The 15606-nt window shown below is 38.8% G+C and overlaps 1 non-coding gene and 1 pseudogene across 1 annotated transcript; both read right to left on the bottom strand.

Annotated features, from left to right (window-relative positions):
- Positions 1-3681, bottom strand: part of LOC116854310 — a 35886-nt pseudogene extending 32205 nt beyond the window's left edge.
- A 9139-nt stretch (positions 3682-12820) lies between these two features.
- LOC116854364 lies at positions 12821-12926 on the bottom strand. Its single transcript, XR_004380146.1, has one exon. It is a non-coding gene; the product is annotated as a U6 spliceosomal RNA (small nuclear RNA).
- Positions 12927-15606: the final 2680 nt, after the last annotated feature.

Below are 15606 nucleotides of genomic sequence, written 5' to 3'. Positions count from 1 at the left end.
TTTAGGGACATTTGCTGCTTTTTACTTAAAATTTTTCCCTATTGCTTGAATAAACAAATGTCACCTTTAAAAGAAAAAAAGAAAAAAAATCTAAAGATTTTATTTCTTTTTCTTTTTCTTTTTTAGAGAAAGAGAGAGAGAGACTACGTGCACCCAAGCAGGGGAGGGGCAGATAGAAAGGGAAAGAGAGAGACTCTTAAGCAGGCTCTACCCTCAGCACAGAGCCTCACAACCCTGAGATCAGTCCTGAGCCAAAATCAAGTCAGATACTTAACCCACTGAGCCATACAGGCACCTCAAGATTTTATTTTTAAATAAATTTGACACCCAGCGTGAGGTTTGAACTCACTACCTTGAGATCAGTTCCATGCTCTATTGACTGACTGAGCCAGACACTCTGTCTTCTCTTTAAATATTTTTTACAAGGATAACTCCTTTTCTATTGACATGGAAAGATATCTAGACCATATTCTTAAGCCAAAAAAGTGGGTTCAGAATAATATGTGTAGTATTATCCCATTTTTGGAAAAAAAAACTGGAATGAAAATTTAATGTGGTATGCATATCAATGGGTCTCAAAAAATACACCAGTATCTCTGGAATTGGCCTGGAATTGGGGTCTGGAAGTATGTGATATGTAGCTGCCTAGAACAGGAACATTAACCTAAACAAAAAGGGAGTTTACTTCGGTTATGAAATCCTGGCTCTAGGCTCTTTCCTGGTTTGGTCCTACCATCTTTCAAGTGTGTCTCCCATATTCACAGTCACAAGATTGTTGTTGTGCCTCTAGGCATTAACTCCAAATTCTAGTCATGAAGAAGATAAAGAGAAAAAAAATGTAAGCCAGATGACTTTATGTCTCTCAGGGAAAAAACCAGCTCTCCCTGAAGTCATGTCCAGTTAGCTGACTGGGCCCTATGACCACACAGCTACAGGAAACCTACAAAACATAGCTTGTCAGTGGGCACATCAATACCCCAAACATAACAGAATCATTTAACATTAAGGGAGAAAAGATAGTTTATCTATATTCTCCTAGACTATTTCCATTGTTATGATAAGAATCTAGTTATGGAGGGTGTGTGTGGATTTTTAATTTATAAAGAATTTATGAAGACAATGAGTGGAGGAAGGGCATTCCAGATAGAGAAAATCATCTGATTTAAAATATCTAAATATGTGGAAAATATTTCTAGTATAATTGTATGTGATTGTATATACTTTCATTAAAAAGATGAATTGTTAAAATGATCAAAACTGTTATAATGAATTTCTTATGCAACATAATGCACTGTGTTCAAAATGCAACATTTAGAGTAATCTAAAAGCTGGAACATGGAAAATGCTTTGTGTAGGTTAAACACTGGTTTGATTGATATTATGGCATTCATTCACACTCAGGCAGTTGGGAAGCTAGCTGGAGAGAACCATGCAGCAGTCCAAGTGAAAAAAAAATTCATAATTGCATTTTATCACTTCATACTCAAAATACTTAAAAAAACACATTTATTTGTAAATCCAAATAGTAATATTAGATCAAAGCATGGAAACAGCAAAAACGTACCCTCAATTAGTCTACAACTATTTTTTATTGTATTTTTTTAAATGAACATTTTTAAAGTTTTATTTATTTAAAGGAATCACTACAGCAAATGTAGGGCTCGAACTCGCGACCCCGAGGTCAAGAGTCACAGGCTCCTCCAACAGAGCCAGCCAGGTGCCCTATGATGATTTTTAAATCTAAGAGATTTTTGTCTTCCCATTCCTTATCCTTCTGTGTACATGTTTTACCTATCTGTAATTTCAAACGACTTTCTACTTTGTAAACTGGAAACCAACTATTACAGAGAAGAATGAATGCAAAAGTTTTTCTGATTTGCATAAACAAATAAAGAGATACAAAGCAAGTGAGGTCTAAAAGAGTAAATAGTGCAATATGTTCTCTTCTCTGCACTTTGTTTTCCAAAATTCCGTGTTTGAGCGTAGATGACAGGGGGACTCAATCAGCAGCACATATGCTAAAATTCGTGGGAGAAGAGGTGACAGGTTTTTTGTACTTTTAAAAACCATTGTCTTTTTGAGAAAGAGTGCGACCCACACGTTGGAAGAGGAGGTTGTGGAAGGTGAAAGTCTGGAAATAGATTGCGTGCTCTGGTGGGAGGAAGCAGCGGCCTAAGGGGAACTGGAGCAGCTAGGGGTGAGCCTCTGAGCCCAGAGCTAACAGGATTAAGAGGCATTGAGGGTATGAAGGGTGAGTCAGAAACCTGGGCTAGGGGAAATTCAGAGGATGTGGGGACAAGGCAAGTTCCTTATCTCGACTCTTGACTTCTGGAGGGAAGTAGTTCCCTCTGACCCTTGTGTGTTTGGCGAAAAGTAATGAATTCTAGAGTATAGCACAAAGTAAGTAAGGAGATGGACAGGGAAAAGGTCCCATGATTGCAATAAAACTTTTACAGGTCTAGAAGTAAAAATTAAGTTAAATTAAATTAAATTAAGTGGCTTTACAAAAGCCTCCCCAAAAATGTTAGTCCTTCTGCCCCACTGGCTTTGTAGGCCCCTTCGTGCCTGTAGCGTGTTTTACGTTTGTTAAATGTTCACTAAGAGCATATTACATGATGGAGGACTGGACTGATGGCCACTGACTGATCATCCTAGGAGATAACATTCATACAGATGCCTTTCAGATTTGTAATGTTCACTAAGAGCATATTACATGACGGAGGACTGGACTGATGGCCACTGACTGATCATCCTAGGAGATAACATTCATACCAGATGCCTTTCAGATTTGTAATCCTGGCTTTTTCGATATCATAATCTTTTCCCAGCATCCTCTAAGCTGATTTCTCTGTCTTTACTATCTTCCAGAGAACAGGGACCTGCCTCCTTTATGGAGCTCTCTAACCTGTAGCCTATGGGCTCTCTTTCCATATCAGCATTTTAATCCAGGATTTAAGATTTGTCTGTCACCTGCTGGTGGTTGCACAGCACCTGCCACCAACACTATCACTCATTGTGCTGCTCCTTGTCCCCCACTGAGACACCAGCCAGGGCACCTCATCACATCAGGCTCAGACAAAGCAGAGGACTCCATCTGAACCACTGGCCTGTGGGCCAGCAGTCCTCTGGTGCTGACAGAAAGCTTTCTATACAGTGGGGAAAAGATGGTCTCTTCAACAAATGCTGCTAGTGAGACAGGGAAACCAAAGGGACCTCATGAGAAAAAGGGTGGTTTTTTTCCCTTTACTTCTTTTCTGGCTTCCGTTTTGCTGTGGTCTGCACCCCCACCCACTCTCCACATGCCTTATAATACAAATAGCTTGTGTCTTCCCTGTGAGGGACAAGGAGTTAATGATTTCTCTAGAATAGATAACATTTGAGGAAGGACCAGGTGAGAATGACTGGAAGAAGCTGCCATGTGTGTATTCCAGACCATGGGCGTCTTGATGCCAAGGCTCCCTGGCTCCAAGGAATAACACCTGGGCCCTATCTTTGTTCTAACTGGTTCCTGGACACCTGAGAGGACATGTGCACCAGACCACCATCTTCAGTAAAAACCCCCAGACCCCAAACAAAGATGGGACTCATGTTCCATTCCTTTCTGAGTCTCCCAGACGGTTCATCTCTATCTACTCTCTCTACATCTTCAATAAACTCTGCTTTCGCTTTCTTCTGGCTCATGTTTGATTTCCATCCTGCGTGAAGCCAAGGACCCTCTTGGCTGGTCCCATGGGACTGCCCCCCTCCCCCAAAATGGTCCTCAGACCTGGCCTGCCTGCATCACTGGAAAAATTAGATGGCTACATGCAAAAGAAAGATGAGAAAGAAGGGAAGAAAGAAAAAGAAAGAAAGGGAGGGAGGAAGGAGGAAAGGAAGGAAAGAGGGAAGGAAGAAAGGAAGGAAGGAAGGAAGGAAGGGAGGAAGGAAGGAAGGAAGGAAGGAAGGAAGGAAGGAAGAAAGAAAGAAAGAAAGGAAGGAAGGAAGGAAGAAACTGGACTACCTCCTTACACTATACCCAAAAATAAACTTAAAATGGATTGAAGACCTAAATGTGAGACCTGAAACCATAAAATTCCTAGAAGAGAACATAGGCAGAAATGTCTCTGATATCAGCTGTAGAAACAATTTTCTTAAGTATGCCTCCTCAGACAAGAGAAACAAAAGCACAAATAAACAGTTGGCATTGCACCAAAATAAAAAGCTTTTGCACAGTGAAAAAAAGCATCAACACAATGAAAAGGCAACTTAATGAATGGGAGAAGATATTTGCAAATGATATAGGTGATAAGAGGTTAATACTCAAAATATATAAAGAAATCAGGGATTCCTGGATGGCTCAGTCAGTTAAATGCCTGCCTTCTGCTCAGGTCATGATCCCAGAGTGCTGGGATGGAGTCCTGAATCAGGCTTCTTGCTCAGCGGGGAGCCTGCTTCACCCTCTGCCTGCTGCTTTCCCTGCTTGTGCTCTCTCTCTCTGTGTCAAATAAATAAATAAATAAATACATAAATAAATAAATAAATAAATACATCTTTAAGAAGAAAAAAAGAAATCAAAAGTCAGCACATGCCAAAAACCCCAGAAATAATCCGACTAAAAAATGGGCAGAGGATCTGAATAAACATTTTTCCAAAGATGTACAGATGGCCAACAGATACATGAAAAGAAGCTCCACATCACTAATTATCAGGGAAATGCAAATTGAAACCATAATGAGATATCACCTTACACCTGTCAGAGTGGCTAATATCAAACTGACAAGAAATAACAAGTATTGGCATGATGTGGAGAAAAAGGAACCGTCGTGCACTGTGGATGGGAGTGCAAACCAGTACAGCCACAGTGGAAAACAGTATGGAGGTTCCTCAAAAATTAAAAATAGACACACCGTATGATCCAGTAATTCCACTACTGGGTATTTACCCAAAGAAAATGAAAACACTAATGCAAAGAGATATATGCATCCTTATGTTTGTTGCAGCATGATTTATAATAGCCAAGATAAGCAACCTAAGTGTCCATCAGTAGATAAATAAAGAAGATGTGATATATATACACAATAGAATACTACTCAGCCGTAAAAGAGAAATCTTGCCATTTACAGCAACATGGATGGAACTAGAGAGTATAATACTAAGTGAAATAAGTCAGACAGAGAAAGACAAATACCATATGATTTACTCATATGTGGAAGTTAAGAAACAAATGAAAAAACAGCATAAAAGAAACCAAGAAACAGATCCTTAAGTACAGAGAACTGATGGCTGCCAGAGGGGAGGTGGGTGAGGGGATGGGTGAAATAGGTGAAAGGGATTAAGAGGTACAAACATCCAGTTACAAAATAATCACAGAGATGAAAAGTATAGCATAGGAAATATAGTCAATTAGATTGTAATAACATTGTTTGGTGACAGATGGTGACTACATTTACTATGGTGAGTGCTGAGTAACACATAGAATTATTGAATCATTATATTGTGCACCTGAAACTAATATAATACTGCATGTTAGTTATACTTCAATAAAAATAATAACGGAGGAAAAATTAACTACATAGAAATCATGCCAGATTTTACTAGGAATGTTCAACATCTTGCCATCACTCCAAACTCCAGCTATTATTTATACATTCCACGGGAAAGTTACATCATTTTGTTAAATATAATGTTTGTTCATGAGCATTTTCTTCTATGGCTTTTCTCCTAATTCAGACCATTAGTACACCTCATGCAGATTTATGGAGCTGCCTACTTCCTGGAGGACAGGAGTTCCAGGCCCTACATTACCTCCAATTTATCTACCTACCATGTTCTAAAACATTTTCACGAAGCACAGATTTGATCATGTGACTCTCCCGATCAAAAATCTTTTTTTTTTTAAAGATTTTATTTATTTATTTGACAGGCAGAGGTCACAAGTAGGCAGAGAGGCAGGCAGAGATGGGGGGGCGGGAAGCAGGCTCCCCACTAAGCAGAGAGCCCAATTCAGGGCTCGATCCCAGGACCCTGAGATCATGACCCAAGCCGAAGGCAGAAGCTTAACCCACTGAGCCACCCAGGCGCCCTCCGATCAAAAATCTTTCATGATTTCCTGTTGCAGAAGATAAACACCAGCGGCCTCTCAAGTCATGCTTACCTCCATAACCCCACATCGACTTGGGCTTCATTCCACACTCCTCTCAATCACTGTTCAAGGTATTCCTGATATACGGAGTGTTCACCAACCATAGAAGTTTTCCTACACCCTCCTGCATCCTCCAGGAGCTTTCTAAACTTCTCTTAACAATCCAACTTGCGCTAAACCGACCTGTGTCTTGGCCTCTTCTGTAAGACTGAAACCCAGGGACCAGAATTTGTATTTCATTCATCCTCCGCACTCCTGTTTCTTCTTGGGTAATTTACCTGTGTGGTATAAAAGCATAAAAGGGGCATCACTAACACCACACGAACTTTGAAGTCTTCTTCCTTTGGCAACAGTGAATTGGAGCAAAATGGATACTTGGACTGTAACAATCAGATTCTCTCCTTCTGAATTTGGAAACTGAACACATACAAAATCATACACAGACTTTAGGTGGAAGGTCATGTAGACATAGAGCTTGAAACTATTAGCTGGGGGTAGCTCCTATGGGTCATGTATAAGCTGGTCAACAAGCAGACAGGAGGCTGACAGAAGGCAGAATGAAGCAGAAATATGGCAGGGGCAAAATGCCATGCAGTGGGAAAAATTAAAAAAAAGGAAACAGAAGACAGAAAAGTTTGTGTAAGTCAGGGAAATGGAAGGAAAATGTCTGGCAGCTCGCTAGTGCCAGTGAGGCCACCTGTCCTGTTAGCACTGGCTCTTTGAGACTTTCCTGCACCCATACCCTTCATGTAAACAGACCTGAATTAGAACTGCTTTCCTTACAACTAAGGGATGGTTTCTTAACACAACCTAACATTTACTTTGATCATGAAATGTTTATTAAATTGAAGTGTTAGACAACATTACATTAAATAGAATTTCCTCAAGTTGAATTGACACTGGACATCTTCAGGAATACGAGACACAGGTAGACCAATGTCCTATACATGATGGCGTCTATAGTTGTTTCCACTGAGCAGATCCTCCAACGTGGAGGGAAGAATGCAGAACTTTCTCCACTGTTCCAAACTGTCTCATAAATTTTGCATTAAAAAATCAAGAGTCATTTCTCCAGAGCAATACACATTTATAACCTATGCTATTAAAAATGGATGATTCAATATTTTATATTTTATTCCAGATTTCAGTAATCTTGAGGTTAATTTGATATTGATTGATAGAATGAGCACTATTACTGGAAGCTACATATAAAATATTCATAAGTATAATCCTATGGACTGAATTAGTCATAGGAGATACGATTAAGACGTATAGAATCCTGGCTTTGCTGACCTTAATAAGAGGGCCAAAGTACAGCCTACATTGTAATTGGACCCTGCATTCTACTTCAGAATTGACCCATGGCAAAATTTAACCATTATTTAAACATTTCTATTCTCAGACCCCTTCCTAAATTGGAATAAATTATATACTAGTCAGTGCTAAAACAAGAAATACTTTAAAGATGAAATTTAGCTTGCATACAACTCAGAGGCTATGTTACTAAAACAAATTTTAATAATCAATTTCATATGTTATTTTGCCTTGTAACTGTTATCTTTTGTGTGTGCAGTTAAATACATGTATATAACCGGAAGTATAAAACAATGTCTACACAATCATGGGTGCTTTTTACCACAATGAGAAATATTTAGAGAATACCTTGATTGCCTCATCGAATAAAAGGAAAGGCAGTGTTTTATATGTTCCTACACTTACCTCATTCAATATTTTTTTTTATATGTTCATTTGTATGGCTACTTAGGCAGAGCAGAGCAAAATGCAGGATTGTGGTCGCTTGGGCCAAAGAAATGGAAAATGTTGGCTGTTTTTTCCACTTGGCTTCACCTCTGGCAGGAGAAAAGGAGTCAGCCAAGAAATCTGATGCTAGTGCAGACTGAGTAAGATATTAAGAAATGCTACTCACATTGGAAATATATACAGTTTAGAACTGTATATATACATATGATATATATCATATATATATATAAAGTCTCCTTATGAAATTCATTAATGGAAAGAAATTTGGGTAGATCACATGTACATTAAAATGACAAAGAAAAAATAAAATAACACTGCTCCAGTGTTCTTGAATCTTCTCAAACACTTCCTATAAGCTTGTTCGTCTGGAAGTTTATAGCACAGAACTGGCCATGTTCGCACAACCAAAGCAGAGTAGATACCCAGACCACTCACTCATAAGGTGCCAAATCCAGGGTAGAACAATCCAGGGCGGTGTGAGGTGGGAACAGACACTGCCCACATTTACCAGCTAACTCTTGCTTCCTCATTTGGTCTAACTGCATCAAAACTGGTCAGAAGGATAAGATCTGCATTCTGAACATATGTGACACTTTACTTTTAGAGCTTATAAGTGCTTTGGACCAATATTTTGGCTTGATTCATTATAAATGAAGATATATTCAGGGAAAACATCTATATAGGATAAGAATTAAAATGATTCTGACTTTTTTTTATGTACATCTCACCAGATATATATATGTGTGTGTGTGTATTTTTAAATTTTTTTCCTCTTTTTTAAAAGAATATGACAGGCATTAAAAGATCAGTTGAGGGGCGCCTGGGTGGCTTAGTGGTTAAGTGCTCGACATTCAATTTCAGCTCAGGTCATGATCTCAGAATAAATGCTGTTTTTCAGAACTTCACACCTTTCCCCAGATTCTCTCCAAGGCAGGCTCTGGGTCCACCAGCGAGGTGTGCAGCTACACGAGGTCATAGGCAAGAAATGGAGACAAGGTGTGTTCTGGGAAAAACAGTGTCCTCTATATTCTCCATGGTTTAAGATGCAGTATCTGGTCTCTACCACTTCCTGGATGGACTCCCAGTCAGAGAGGTACCTTGGCGCATCCTGCAGCTGTCTATCGCCAAAGTCTACTGCTGGTGGCACTATGATCTGTTCTCAGTTCATTTAGGACAGTGTTCTCCCTCACAGACTCAGTCAGTTCTTAATCACATAGTCCAGAAGACTGATCAAGCCTCACTTGAAGCTAGCCCTACTTCCAGAATTTTCCGTTACCATTCAGAAACCATCTACTTCTCTTTATTGTTTAACCCAATTTAGGTTTGTGTGTATTTAAACATAAAGACTTGTGACTGGTTTCAATTTCTGTACTTTTATGTACAACTTAGCATTGCTGTGACAGTCGCCATGTTTAAAAATGTTTTTGCAAACTATCATAAAAGAACAAGAAGGAAATGATTATGCAGGAAACCAATAATGCATCAAATAACAAGATCTTGCTTCCAAAGACTTTCTTCTCTCCTATGGAGCCAAACATGGGCTTTGCCTGGTGTTGGCCTTATACTTCTACAGTGATTAATCTGTTTCAAAGGTGTCATCTTAGAAATGCTCTGTTCTAGAATTTTTGCTGGTGTGTCTACAAGTCGTGGATGTAAACAAATGGCAGTGACATGGAGGGTGTGACATAGCACCTTCCAGAGTCAGAGCACCAAAGGGGGGGCTGTGGTCAGAAAGAAGGTAGCTGTGATATCTCAGGAACATATGATTTTCTGGATCAATGACAGTGACTGCTCCAGAGTGGAGCAGGGCAGGGCAGGGCAGGGCAGAGCAGGGCAGGGCAGGCAGCACATTTTGGGATGATGCTCAGTATCAGTAGATACCGTCAGGACCTGGCCTGGGACTGTCTCATGATGGTGTCCCAGTGATCTGGGCCCAGTTACTTGTATATAGATTAGTTATGTGCCTGAAGGTGTTATACTGGATGGAGAAGCACCAAAAGTATTCAAAGACCATGTGAAAAATTTCAGATCAGCAGGATGTCCTGCTTTTGATTTTGTAGCAAAGCAAGAGCACTGCCTGCCAGTTCATCTTAAGCGGTCACCCTGGTAGAATCGACATCCTTTCCCAGAGGTGCTTCCGGTGGCTTTCAAGCAATGTTAGACCTGTTTCTAGACATTTATTTGTTGCCTGTACTGAATGGTGTCCATCGACTATCTTCAAAAACAGAGTGCCTAGGAAGGTGCAGGTGGGAAAGGCTCTGTAAAAGGGGGTGATATCTGCGCAGAGTCTTTAACATTGTCCAGAAGCTCCCCGGGGTTAACAGGGAAGAAAAAAGAGAGCATGAATATGCAAAGGAATTGCAAAATAATGGCTTATCTGAGGAACTGCTAGTCCTGGGTGTGGTAATCTTGTGTACACGTGGGGAAGAGAGAAGATGAAACTAAGGAAAGTAGGCATTTATCTGTGGAGTCATCACTTACTTGTGGTGAAAGTCCTTCGTCTGACAGGCCTAGGATTTTTCATTTTATGCTATGGGTGGTGAGACACCATCAGAGGATTTTAAACAAAGAAATGACATCATCAGATTCACAGTTTTTGGAGAAACTCTGGAGAAGAAAGAAACCAAAAAGACCAACAAATAATAATAGAGGAAATGGTAAAGGCCTGTACCGAGGTAGGTCTCTAGACAGTAAAGGAAGACAGGATCATCAGGAGATGGGTGAACTAGAACTAGTGACAAATTATAAGTGGAGGTAAAGGGAGTCTTGTTGAGTCCCAGAGTCTCCGCTTCACAATGGATGGATAGTAAAGGAGAGCACAAGAGAAGGTGTGTGTTTGAGTGGTGAGTAGAAAAGGAAGATATTTTCATTTAGAGTTTATGAGACATCTAGGTGAACATGTCTAGTGACCAGGAGAGTGGCCAGGTATAGAGAAAACATGAGGATTAATAGATTTAAAAGGCATAAATGTATAGAAAGTAATTAAAGTCATTAGACCTTGCCTAGAGAGATGCAGAGAATATGCCTTGAACCTAAGAATATCATCATGACAGGGAGAAATCAGGACTTTTATTGCAAATATATGGGTAGAAATTATTTTCTGTTTTTTTTTAAGATTTATTTTATTTATTTATTTTAAAGAAAGAGAGAGAGAGAATGTGTTTGCACAAGCAGGGAACGGGGGGGGGCGTGGAGGGCAGGGAGGAAGTACAGATGGAGAAGATCTCAGACGCCACGCTTGAGTGTGTGCCCGATGCACGGCTCAATCTCATGAATCTGAGATCACGATCTGGGCTGAAATGAAGAGTCAGATATTCAACCAACTGAGCCACGCAGGCACCCCAGGTAGCAATTTCCTTATGAAACCTTCACAGACTTTTCTGAGCAAAATTAAGACTTCACATGTGCATTATTTTGCAAGGGCTGCCATAACAAAATATGAAAGACAGGGTGGTTTCAACATCAGAGATTTATTTTCTCACAAGGCTGGAGACTAGAAACCTAAGAACAAGATGTTGACTGTTCAATTCCAAGGCTTCTCTCCTTGGCTTGCAGATGGTGTCTACTGGCTATGTCTTCACATGGTCGTGTGTGTATGTGTGTCTGATCCGAGTCTCCTCTCCTTCTCAAAAAATTTGTTTAAACAAGTCATTTGGATGACCAGCTTCTTTGTTTTTAATTGAAGCATAACTGACATATACTATTATGATTATATTTCAAGTATACAACATAGTGATTTGATAATTATACACATTACAAAATGGTCACCATGAAAAGTGTAGTTGCCATCTGTCACCATCCAACATTATTACAATATTATTGACTATATACTGTTGTGCTTTCTATCCCCATGACCTGTATTATAACTGGAACTTTGTACCTCTTAATCACCTTCAACTATTTTGCCCATCCACCACCCTCTCCCATCTGGAAACCACAAGTTTGTTCTCTGTATTTATGTGTCTGTCTCTGCTTTTTGTTTATTTTTTAGATTCCACATATGAGTGCAATCATATAGAATCTGACTTTCTTGGTCTGACTTCTTTCTTTTTTTTTTTTAAGATTTTTTATTTATTTATTTGACAGAGATCACAAGTAGGCAGAGAGAGGCAGGCAGAGAGAGAGGAGGGAGCAGGCTCCCCACTGAGCAGAAAGCCTGATGTGGAGCTTGATCCCAGGACCCTGGGACAATGACCTGAGCCGAAGACAGAGGCTTTAACCCACTGAGCCACCCAGGTGCCCCTGTCGGACTTATTTCACTCAGTATAATATATTCTAGGTCCATCCATGTTGCAAATAGCAAGATTTCTTTCCTTAAAGGTTGATAGTATTCCACTGCGTGTATATACCACTTCTTTATCCATACATCTATTGATGGTTTCTTTCTTCTTTAGAGTTTCTCCAAAAACTGTGAATCCGATGATGTCATTTCTTTGTTTAAAATCCAAATCTTAGCTATGTTAAATCATGCTGTAATAAATATAGGGATGCATATATCTTTCTGAATTAGTATTTTTGTTTTCATTGGTAAATACCCAGAAGTAGAATTACTGGGTTGTATGGTATTTTTCTTTTTAATTTTTTGAGGAAACTTCATAATATTTTCCAATGTGGCTGCACCAATTTATATTCCCACCAACAGTACATGAGGGTTCCTTTTTCTCCACATTCTCACCAATGCTTGTTATTTCTTGTTGGTTTTCATAGCAGCCACTCTGACAGGAGTAAAATGATATCTCATTATGGTTTTGTTTTGTTTTCTCATTATGGTTTTAATTTGCATTTCCCTGATGATTAGTGGTGTCGAACCTCTTTATGTATCCATTGGCTATCTGTATGTCTTTGGAAAAATGTCTATTTAGGTTCTCTGACCATTTCCTTCCTTCCTTCCTCCCTTCCTTTCTTTCTTTTGTAATATTTTTTATTGCCCATGTTTTAAAAAATATGGAATGTTTCGTGAATTTGCTTGGCATCCTTGCACAGGGGCATGCTAATCTTCTCTGTATTGTTTCCATTTTAGTACATGTGCTGCCAAATTGAGCAGTCTCTGCCTTTTCTTTAATTGGATTATTTGTAAGTTTTTATGTTGTGTGTGTGTGTGTGTGTGTGTGTGTGTGTGTGTTTGGGGGGGTTCTGTGTTGGGTATTATGAGTTCTTCATATATTTTGGATATTAAACCCTTTTCAGGTATCTTCTCCTATTCAGTATGTTGTCTTTTCCTTTTATTCTTATTGTTTTCTTCATTGTGCAAAAGCTCTTCAGTTTGATGTAGTCCCAACTGTTTATTTTTGCTTTTGTTTCCCTTGCCTAAGGAGACATATCCAGAAAAATATTGTGAACACCAATGTCCAAGTTTTTACTGCCTATGTTCTCATTTAGGAGTTTTATGGTTTCAGGTCTAGGGCTTTAATCTATTTGAGTTTGGGGTTTTGTTTTGTTTTATTTTGTTTTGTTTTGGAGAGGTGAGGGAAGGACAAAAGGAGAGGGAGAGAGAGAATCATAAGCAGGCTCCATGTCCAGCACAGAGCCTGATGTAGGGCTTGATCTCATGATTCTAAGATCATGAACTGAACTGAAATCAAAAGTTGAATGCTTAACAGACTGAGCCATCCAGGCTCCCCCAACAATATTAATTCTACCAAGATGATATATATTTCCATTTATTTATGTCCTCTTCAATTTTGTTCATCAATGTCCTACAGCTTTCAGAGTACAGTTCTTTCACTTTCTTGTTTAAATTTATTACTAAGTATTTTATTCTTTTTGATGCAATTGTAAATAGGATTGGTTTCTTAATTTCTCTTTCTACTACTTTGTAATTAGGGCATATAAATGCATAGACTTCTGTATATTGATTTTGTATCCTGCCATTTTTCTGAATTCATTAACTAGTTCCAGTAGTTTTTTGGTGGAGTCTTTAGGGTTTTCATATCATCTGCTAATAGTGATAGCTTTACTTTTTTCTTACCTATGTGGATAATTTACTTCTTTTTTTTGTCTGATTGCTGTGGCTATGATTTACAGTACTATGTTGAATAAAAGTGGTGAGAGTGGCCATCCTTGTCTTGTTCCTGATCTTAGAGGAAAAGCTTTCAGCTTTTCACAGTGAGGTATGATGTTAGCTCTGAGTTTGCCATATACGAACTTTATTATGTTGAGGTACATTTACCTACTTTGTTGAGAGCTTTTTATCATGAATGATATTGAATCTTATTAAATGCTTTTTCTGCATCTATTAAGATGAGTGTATGATTTTTATCCTTCATTTTATTCATGCAGTGTATCATGTTGATTGATTTGTAGATATTGAACCATCCTTGCACCACTGGACTAAATCCTACTCAATCGTGGTGAATGAGCCTCTTAAGGTATTGTTGAATTCAGTTTGCCAATATTTTGTTGAAGAGTTTTGCATCTCTGTCCATCAGGGATAAAATATATATATATATATATATATATATATATATATATATATTTTTTTTTTTTTTTTGTAGTGTCTTTGTCTGGTTTTGATATCAGGGTAATAGTGGGCTCATAGAATGAGTTTATAAACATTCCTTCCTCTTTTTTTTTTTTTTTTTTTTTTAGAATAGTTTGAGAAGGATATAAATTGACACTTCTCAGGGTGTCTGGGTAGCTCAGTCAAGTTTCTGCCTTCAGCTCATGTTATGATCCCAGGGTCCTGGGATTGAGCCCCATATCAGGCTCCCTCCCTGCTCAGTGGGAAATCTACTTCTCCCTCTCTTACTCCCTCTGTTTGTGTTCCCTCTCTCACTGTGTCTCTCTCTGTAAAATAAATTAACAAAATATTTTTTTTAAATTAACTATTATTTAAAATGTTCAGTAGATAAAAGAAAACCAAAGCTGGTGGCATCACAATCCTGGACTTCAAGCTCTATTACAAAGCTGTAATCATCAAGACAGTATGGTACTGGCACAAAAACAGATATACAGATCAATGGGGCAGAATAGAGAACCTCAACTCTATGGTCAACTAATCTTTGACAAAACAGAAGAGAATATCCAATGGAAAAAGGATAGTCTCTTCAACAAACGGTACTGGAAAAACTGGACAGCCACATACAGAAGAATAAAACTGGACCATTTCCTTAAACCATTCACAAAAATAGACTCAAAAGACCTAAATGTGAGACAGAAATACATCAAAATTGTAGAGGAGAACACAGGCAGCAACCTCTGTGACCTCAGCCACAAAAACTTCTTGCTAGACATATCTCCAAAAACAAGTGAAACAAAGACAAAAATGAACTATTGAGATGTCATCAAGATAAAAAGCTTTTGCACACCAAAGGAAACAGTCAACAAAATTAAAAGACAACTGACAGAATGGGAGAATATATTTGTAAATGCCTTATCAGGTAAAGGGCCAGTATCCGAAATCTATAAATAACTTAACAAACTAAACACCAAAGAACCAAAAAATCCAGTCAAGAAATGGGCAGAACACATGAACAGACACTTCTCAAAAGAAGACATACTAATGGCCAACAGACACATGAAAAAATGCTCAACACAACTTGTCATCAGGGAAATAAAAATCAAAAACCACAATGAGATATCACCTCACATCAGTCAGAATGGCTAAAATTAACCACTCAGGAAATGACATATGTTGGTAAGGATGAAGACAAGGGGAACCTTCTTACACTATTGGTGGGAATGCAAGCTGGTGCAGCCACTCTGGAAAACAGTATGGAGGTTCC

This window comes from Lontra canadensis, unplaced genomic scaffold (assembly GCF_010015895.1).
Source record: "Lontra canadensis isolate GAN:19392208 unplaced genomic scaffold, GSC_riverotter_1.0 scaffold90, whole genome shotgun sequence".
Lineage (NCBI taxonomy): Eukaryota > Metazoa > Chordata > Mammalia > Carnivora > Mustelidae > Lontra > Lontra canadensis.
This window is presented reverse-complemented; position numbering and strand designations above follow the sequence as displayed.